A 9,485-nucleotide genomic window follows, 5' to 3' on the forward strand; every position below is an offset into this window, starting at 1 on the left:
TTTCCCAGCAGCGTACCATACATTACCTATATCACGCACAGCTCTCAGACATCATAGTATATATCAATAGTAACAGTATTACGAACTTGGGGGTTAGGGTGGTTCACATACTTAACAATAATAACACTAACGCATAACACAAAGATACAGCATAAATACTGACCTATAAAAGTGGACAGCTTTAATAGTTTAACAGTTTCTCCGTGGGAATCTTTCATCTGTAAGTAAAAATGTCCTTATTTACTTCTTATATTGACCTTTAGCCTATCGAGATTTGTAGCATCTCTTGTCGTCACTTTGTCTGAAGTCATTGAGAACAGGTTCAGGATTGGCCTTTCAAGTGAAAAGTACATCTGCAGTTGCAATACCTCCAACTTTCTCAACATGGTTTTAACTGAATTAGTCTGATACTTTCAATATTTATCACATTGAATAGAACGATGTGTTTTCTAGTTATAGCAGTTTCTGTGAGCGAGGCGTTGGATCTTAGCGATTAACTGGCTAGAGACGAGTCTGTCCATTGAGTTTCACTTTTAATTTGTCCAGAACTTTCTTCTCATGAAATTATATGCATGAACCTTTCTCAGCAGCCTACCGTTCTTTTCGTATATCACGCACAGCTCTCAGACATCATAGTATTTATCAATATTAACAGTGTTACGAACTTGGGGTGGGGGATGGATGGTTCACATACTTATCAATAATAACACTAACGCATAACACAAAGATACAGCATAAATACTGACCTATAAAAGTGGACAGCTTTAATAGTTAAACAGTTTCTTCGTGGGAATCTTTCATCTGTAAGTAAAAATGTCGTTATTTACTTCTTATATTGACCTTTAGCCTATCGAGGGTTGTAGCATCTCTTGTCGTCACTTTGTGTGAAGTCATTGAGAACAGGTTCAGGGTTGGCCTTTCAAGTGAAAAGTACATCTGCAGTTGCAATACCTCCAACTTTCTCAACATCGTTTTTCCTGAATAAGTCCGATGCTTCCATTATTTATCACATTTATTAGAACAATGTGTTTTATAGTTATAACAGTTTATGTGAGCGAGGCGTTGGACCTTAGCGATTAACTGGCTAGAGACGAATCTGTCCATTGAGTTTCACTTTTACTCTGTACAGAACTTTATTTACATGAAATTATATGCGTGAACCTTTCTCAGCAGCCTACCGTACATTACGTATATCACGCACAGCTCTCAGACATCATAGTATATATCATTAGTAACAGTATTACGAACTTGGGGTGGGGGTGGTTCACATTCTTAACGATAATAACACTAACGCATAATACAAAGATACATTTAACAGTTTCTTCGTGGGAACCTTTAGCCCTCATTTACTTCTTATATTAATCTTTAGCCCATCGCCGTTTCTAGCATCTCTGGTCGTCACTATGTGTGAAGTCATTGAGAGCAGGTTCAGTAGTGAAATTGTTTGTTTTTTTCCCCTTATATTTCGCACATCTTTCGAAGATGAGAGTGTGCACTTTGAAGAGATTTAAGATGTTTTTAACTCTTTTTTTCGTTTTCTTCCTACCGGTTGTTTTGAGCTATACTTGAGACAACTTTGGCATTGACTACCAGCTCTATGCTTGCAATTCGTGCATAATGAAACTACTAATATATTAAATTTGAGATATATTGTCATGTGATGGCGAGCGATGGCTAACCAACCAGGGAATGAATTCTCTAAATGCAAAGTTGAAGTACAGTAAACTGCATAATCAAAATGTATACAGTCAATGTTTTTTTGTTATATATGCAAATTATTTTCATAGAGTTAAAATATTGCTTATGGAATTTGTTTAATCCATGGCAAGAAAACTCATTGTAGCCTGAATTAATATGTAAATTGATTTTTAATGCAAACCGGGAGCCAGTTACATACTATTCATTTGAGGTGGAGTTGGTCAATTATGTTGTGGATATGTCTGTATATCTGTGTTGGACATGTTCATTGTTTCATTGTTTTATTTTTATTTATTTTTATTATTTTGTCTTATTTATGTCGATCGGTATAGCGGGGGATAGATATTGGAACATGTGAGAAAGTTGTATTGTGACAAGTAATCATGAGATGGCAAGTAGAGACAGAGTTATTGTCACTAGAAAGCTTTGTTACAGAGATGCATCAATTGTCTTTGATGGTTTTTGACTAGTATTATCAACTGGCAATATTCAAATAGTGGTATAGTTAGGGTACTTTTTGGCCAAAGAACCTCATTAATCTTCATACTTTTTATTCAGCTTATTAGACCTATACACACATACACACACAAATAAAATACCAGAAACAATATTGTACATACCATCGTCATAATAGAAAGAGCTTAAGAGTGATTAAAGGATTAAGGGAAGATGTAATAGTTGAGGAGTCCAAGGTCTTTGTTAATACCTATCAAGTGTGACTTGGTCTTGTGGATCCAATTCAATTCAGCTTGTTAACGCTTTTCCCTGGATGAGAGGCCAGATGCTACGAGTTTGCATTTGAGATTATTTATATAGTGATCGGAGAGATTAAAATGTTCAGCAACTGGAACACATTTGAAACTGTCATTTTGAATAGGCAGAGACGGAATTTGGTGGCCGTTTGACCAATAAACAAACCATGATCACAAATAATACAGTGGGAAATATAGATACCAATGTAAGAATCACAGCTAAGACTACGAGACGTGATAAGAAATTTAAATTCAGTGATGGCAATACTTTCCCCAACTTTCATATGTTAACATCTAAGGCAAAGGGCCTTCTGACAACCAACGTTATCCTTGGCGGTCAGTTGTGTAGGTGAACAGTTACAACATTATATATTAATGCGTGGTTTGCTGAGGAAGGCTAGGCTGAAGCAAACTTCAAATAAATTGTTATATTCGTACACGTCAAGTCAACTCATTATGTGCTTGGTTTTGTACTTTATATATATATATAATATTAAGGTGACCAGACGTCCCCGATTTTCGGGGACAGTCCCCGATTACAGTGTGCTGTCCCCGATGAACAAGTGTCCCCGAAAATGTCCCCAATTCGTTAAATGTTCAGGAATTTCGAAAATATCCCACATTATTAGTAAAATAATTGTAAAAACAAAATTTAGTCAAGTGTGCAGTCGCGAAACGGAACTAACTATTATTTCAGGTGGGTTAGTGTAAAGTGGAATATGCTAGATCGATCTAGCCTAGCACTCTTTTGTAAAGTAAGTAAATTTCATCTAAGAAAAAGCTACATTTTTGGAAATAAAATTGATTTAAAAAGTGCTTCTAAGTATCCCCATTTTACATCTAAGCACCTTAGGCACTTGAAAATTTTCAAAGGGGAGGGGGACACCACCTCCCCTTATACCCCTCCCCCATATCAGTCACGCAATAAATGTCCCTGATTCCAGTCAGGGAAATATGGTCACCTTAATATATATATATATATATATATATATATATATTTATATATATATTTATATATATAGATATAAATAATGTACACTCGTACAAAGTTTGCGCTATTACTCGAGTGTACATTATTTATATCTATCCAGCTCTATACCCAGGCAGATCGAAGGATTGTATGACAATGTTTTTTTCTTAAACTTCAGGATGACGCCAAGTGCTGTTTAATGGACACATCACCAATTTTTCTAAAAATTGCCCGTTTAATTACCATTTTCTATGTAAATATTTAAGATAAATTCAATAAAATTTTATCAATTGATAGTGATACAATGAGTTCCAATAAATTGGTTGTATCATGGAGATAACCTAAATCCATTGCTGAATCAGGCATATGTATCAGGTTGTATCATATGTCTTCAGGCCTTGGTTATAAGAAATCTGCTAAATTACTGATGTGATTGGGCCAACAGTGACTATCGACCTCATATAGTACTGATATATAGTGACGATATTCGTTAACATGGAAAAAGAGCCAGCTTTTCGATAGCACATACAGGACACCGTCGACCGCCAAGCTGCTTCAACAAAGAGCCCAGTCATCGGCGCGGAGAAGTACGATGCCATAAAATCTCATCTTCTTCATCCAAGCATCAAGGTGGACTCGCACTTCCGACATTGGGTCAAAACACGGAATTTTCAGATTGTCGACCTTCCTGGCCTTGAGGGAAGCGCCAAGTTCCTGCGAGTTGTCCATGCTGAAAACGTGAAAACGTGTTTGATGTCGTAAAGGGTGGTCACGTAGACGAACTCAGTCTACGTCAAGGGTATTCACGTAGACGAGGCCTGCAGTTCCCCTTTAAATCTCATCCTACACGACCCACGAACTATCGATTGATAGCGCAGCGCGATCTACCGATGCTTGCGCTAACGATGGATCCATAGATAACGCAGCGCTATCGATCGATGGCGCAAATCGGTCGATAGCGCATAACATATATTTATACATATATATATATATATATATATATATATATATATATATATATATATATATATATATATATATATATGGGCAATTCCACGGTTACTCACGTTACATTTTTTAAGACTTTCGCTCACAAATGGTTTGATAGCTCCACCAATCATTAATTTGAATGACTGATCTCTATGCATTGATAGGGTAACTAATTTACCTCAAAATTGGCGAAAACACAATTTGATTATCTTGTTTCTTGTAGGAGATAGGTACATGAAAGTGTCGGTTACTCACGTTACATTTGAAAATCACCCGATGCCAAAAATTAACTTCACTCAAAAAGTGTCCTCATACTGGATATTTTTAAAGAAATGGATACATGTTTTTTGGACCTTAGGTGATGATAAAAATACTGAACACAATCAAAATCACATCTGGTTTCCTGTCTTGGTGAAAATGAGGCATTCATCGGTTACTCACGTTACGGTTACTCACGTTACAGTTTGTCCACCTATACAATACATAGGGAATCAGAGTCCGTGAGGGACTTGCTGCTGGATAATGACTAGGAAACACCCATATATCAGTGGAATTGACATTTTGAACATCTTCTCCAGTGTAATTCAATAATATCACAATCTAAATGAGATATACCATGTCTTTTTGAGATAATGCATGAATCATATCTTCACAAATCGGCAACAAATTCTAAACATTGTAACTAAGTTTTATTTGAGGACTAGCATTGTGTCAAACTTGAATTTACCCAGAATATAATACTAAGGGAACTAAATCTCTCTGGGGAAGTAACAGGCCAACTGAACAAAAACCATGAACCAATAGGAAATTGTTAACATATCAATTGAACATTGAGCAACGTTTGGAAACGGCTTTGGAAGAGAGCTGATTCGTTCAGTCTTCAAAAGGCGACAGAAAATTTGAAATGCCCACGGTTATTGGCCAAGGTTGGTGCATCAAGTTTGGTGATGAGTTTCTCCCTGAGATAGACTTGTGCCTTGGGTTTAGCCATTTTTAATTGGGCCCAGCTGGCTGCATCACTGACACTTGTACGTCGTTCTGGTCCCCCTTTGCTTCTATTACAAGGGGGTACAATACCGCTTTGTATTCAACGGCATACCAGTCTATACCGAGTTCTATACCAGCATTGCCACTCCCTGAGCAGGTTGCATTTTTCTGTGGCCTCCTCCATCTCCCGAGGGGGTTATTCCTTTCAGCAGAGCTGTTGCCATCATCTGTAATGGTGAAGGAGATGACATCCGTGTTCTGTACCTGCAAGTAATGTTTACTGGCCATTCCAACAATTTGCTTGGCATTCTCAAATACAGATTTCAGACTGAGTCCGCTATTTCTCGCCTCAATTTCAGCTTGCGGCATCAGTATGGGTGTCCACCTTGGGCATCCCAGTGGTTGCTGCTACGTTGCTTTTTTGAATTGGTTATAATGCCTTCCGAGATTTGACTTAGCTCCATGCACGATGCTTCACTGCTCCACCAATCCCATCCACAGAATCTTGAGATTGTGCTTTCCTTGAAGGCGGATAATAGCAGCAGCGAGGAATCTGTTCTTAAATTGTGAAGCCGGACCATCCGACCAGACAGATACAGACTTCAAGGCTTGGGTTAGGCCATCAAGGACTTTGTCCACATATGCCACAACTGTATCCTTAGAGTGGACCAGGCTGTCTGATGCCACAACACTGGAATGGAGGGAACCGGAGTGCCACACTGCTACTGTAAACAGGCTCACCTGTTCTTTGGTTCCAGTGGGCACTCTGGATTTCATCTTGAGATACACATGTGTAGTTCTTAGAGAAGTCTATTTGGATCAGGGCCTTGGTAGAATTGAAGGAAGTGGATCCAGCCCTTTGCGCTCCAGGTTGAAATATGCAAAAGGAGGCAACCTGTCATCTAGTGGCCACCCTCTGAGCTTCTTGCTGAATCTTCTTCATGGGTGATGGGAGAGCACTCTCCAGGTGTTGTACTAACCCTAGCCCTAACCCCCACTGCCCTCTCTTATTGAGCAATTATTTAAAAAGACAATAATAGGCATTTCCTGCATTGTTTCAGTGTGTTAACTTGGTTACTCACGTTACACATTGGTTACTCACGTTACACGGTTACTCACGTTACAGATTTCAGTGATCTATCACTCACACATGATGGGTCTCTCCTCATTAGTGATCTTGTTTCCACACTTGGGACTATGAGTACTAACGAAATTATGGTTATCAGATTTCCACTTGTTACAGAAATGTCACATAGAGAAAAAGTTGTTTTTTCGGTTACTCACGTTACATCAGTGACTGAAGCCTGAAAAATGTCTGTTCTGAATTTGTCATGAAGAAATTTTGACATGTTTTGCTGTCATAACACAGTCAACAGGAGTATCTATAGTAACACATAATAAAACTACTAAATACTATGTGATGAGTATCATATAGGATGGAATGGAATGTATGATGAATTTTCAGGATTATTTTGAGCTCTCATCTTCCTTGATTAATTGAGCCATGTATTCAAAATTTGAGTGTTGGAGAAAAATTGCTTACCTATTCCACAAACTTAGATATGTATACTACAACATTAGACTGATAGCAGGTTGAAAACTGACACTTCTTATTTTTAGGCCATGTCCCCTCCATCATGGAATTGCCCATATATATATATATATATATATATATATATATATATATATATATATATATATATATATATATATATATATATATATATATATATATATATACATATATATATATATATATATATATATATATATATATATATATATATATATATATATATATATATATATATATATATATATATATATATAAAGTAGCTTTTAAAGGCATATTTTATTTGCTTGAATTGATACACAATTATTACGTTTAGATAAACAAGCCCACCTACACACAGAAGTCCAACGTTGCAATATGAGACATACTTAGACTATAATGCTGGCCTATTAAGCAGCTCTTAAAGTTTATGCTAAAAATAATGACAACAAATTAAAATTTTCCCGACTGATTTTAGGTATAGTCCTGAACCGTTTCCCCCTGAGAATCGGAATCACTCAGTACACTGTTCATTAATGGAATCAGTTAAACCTGTTAAACTCTCAACGAAAATGTGTCTCCTGAGTTACCACAGTGCACCTTTGCTTTGAACAATGGATGCGTTGTATGTATCGTAACACACTTAAAGGTATTCTCTCAGCTAATCTTATCTACCCGTATCCCCCCCCCCCTCCTTATTCCCCCGATTTAAAAATAAAAGCAATACCGCCCTCTGTTCTGGCGACAAGAGATTCATTCCTTTATTGTGGCATTCTCATCCTTAGCGATAAACAGGATATGGATATGGGCACTGTTACCTCAAAGTTCTCAGGTGACCGAAATTCCAATCCGTATCTCAGTTCTGCGTATCCTATAGGCCTACTGTGTAATCGTAGTGTGCCCATTGACTTACACAGTATAACTTGTCACTTTTCAACTGAAATGTCCTTCCCATCATATGATAGATGATGGATTGGGCTATCACACCACAGTCAACTTTTGCCACCGTCACCGTTTAGATTTTGAGCATCGGGAAGTTTACTTCATACTCTTCGACATCCAAGCATGAACATTAACAATGATGATTCAAATAGTTACTATAGTAGGTCAATTTAAGACCGATAGTCATGCAGGTTGACCCTTCAGGCGGACGTGCATTATAATGTAATGGTGGCATGGTACATTTACTCTGACTCCAATACGCACTGGCAGTCAGTTCACTACGTAATATTCAGATACTGTGTAAAGTTTCATTGTGTGTGTGTTTCCCTTCCTTAATGTATATGGCTGTTGAGTTAGGTCACTGCATTATGGAGGCAGAAGATACATACTGTTGCGACTATTATCGCTGCCTTATACGCTATTTGGTGATTTGTACTAATAGTAATTGTAGAATATACAAGGTTATGCTCAGTCATCACATCCACAATCTAATGCCTCGATATATATCGAAGAAGTTAATCAAATCTAAATGCACCCTCTGTCCAATAAGCGAACTTGAATAGCACTGATCGCATACCCTGTACATTGAATAAAGGGGATATTATACATCTGATTTTTGGGGTTTTAAACGGATAGGAAATTTAAAACTAAACTGTAGTATTTTCTTGAAGAAAATATCCGGGGGGAGATTTTACACTGTCACACCGGATTGAGCTATACGTCTGCTGGCATGGGAAAGCGCATCGGTAGCCATACGGGAAGTGAAAGTGACGAAAGGGAAGTGCGAAGCGACGATTGTGGGAAATCATACTTAAAGGAATAATATATTATCACAAGTTTTATTCCCTGTTTTTACGCAATGCTTTCAACAAGTGTACAGTAGTAGGACGAGACGATATAGCAAGTCAAAACTTAAAAGGTTTCGGAAACGTGATCAAAATTTGAGTTCCAGAGAAAATGATATGCGTTCTTAAGGGGGAAGATTTTTTTCCCGTCATATAACTCCACAACCCTTGCAAAATATGTCGCCTCTCCCACCTTTCTCCCACCGTTCAGTGGGCAATCATGTTACCAAGCATGGAATGCCGTGTACGGGGAGGGACATCTGGAATTCCACCCCCAGAAACAAAATAGACGTAAACTGGTGTACTCTGGGGCATATGTATGCTATAAATAAGGTCTAAAAGTTTCCCTAAAGACTATTCTTCTTGGTTTGGGAAATGGGAGGATGTATACTGTCCATGCACTACAACCCTCCTCACAGCTTATCCTAAGGATCCGCGCCTACTTTCACGTTCGATAACAATTGGCAGTATGTTTTGACACAATATTGAATATGAAATTGGTCACATGCAAGAGCATATATGTATAAGCTGATTAGACAAGTGAATGCCGAATGTGAGAAAATTGGACACGGGTTTCATTCGGACCCGGTTTTCGATTAATAGGCCTACTCGTTATTGCGTTAGGCAAACTAAAGAACAGGTTTGCGATGATGTCTTTATTGCACAAGGAGGTTGCAATCAATTCTTACATGCACATAAGACAAGGCTCCAGGGACAAAGAGATGGGAATATAATTGTTCTAGTGTCAT

At 37.8% G+C, this 9,485-nt stretch overlaps 1 pseudogene; it reads right to left on the bottom strand.

Moving 5' to 3' along the window:
* Positions 1-4,466: 4,466 nt before the first annotated feature.
* LOC139977993 (uncharacterized) lies at positions 4,467-6,566 on the bottom strand (annotated as a pseudogene).
* Positions 6,567-9,485: the final 2,919 nt, after the last annotated feature.

This window comes from Apostichopus japonicus, chromosome 12, assembly GCF_037975245.1.
Source record: "Apostichopus japonicus isolate 1M-3 chromosome 12, ASM3797524v1, whole genome shotgun sequence".
Lineage (NCBI taxonomy): Eukaryota > Metazoa > Echinodermata > Holothuroidea > Aspidochirotida > Stichopodidae > Apostichopus > Apostichopus japonicus.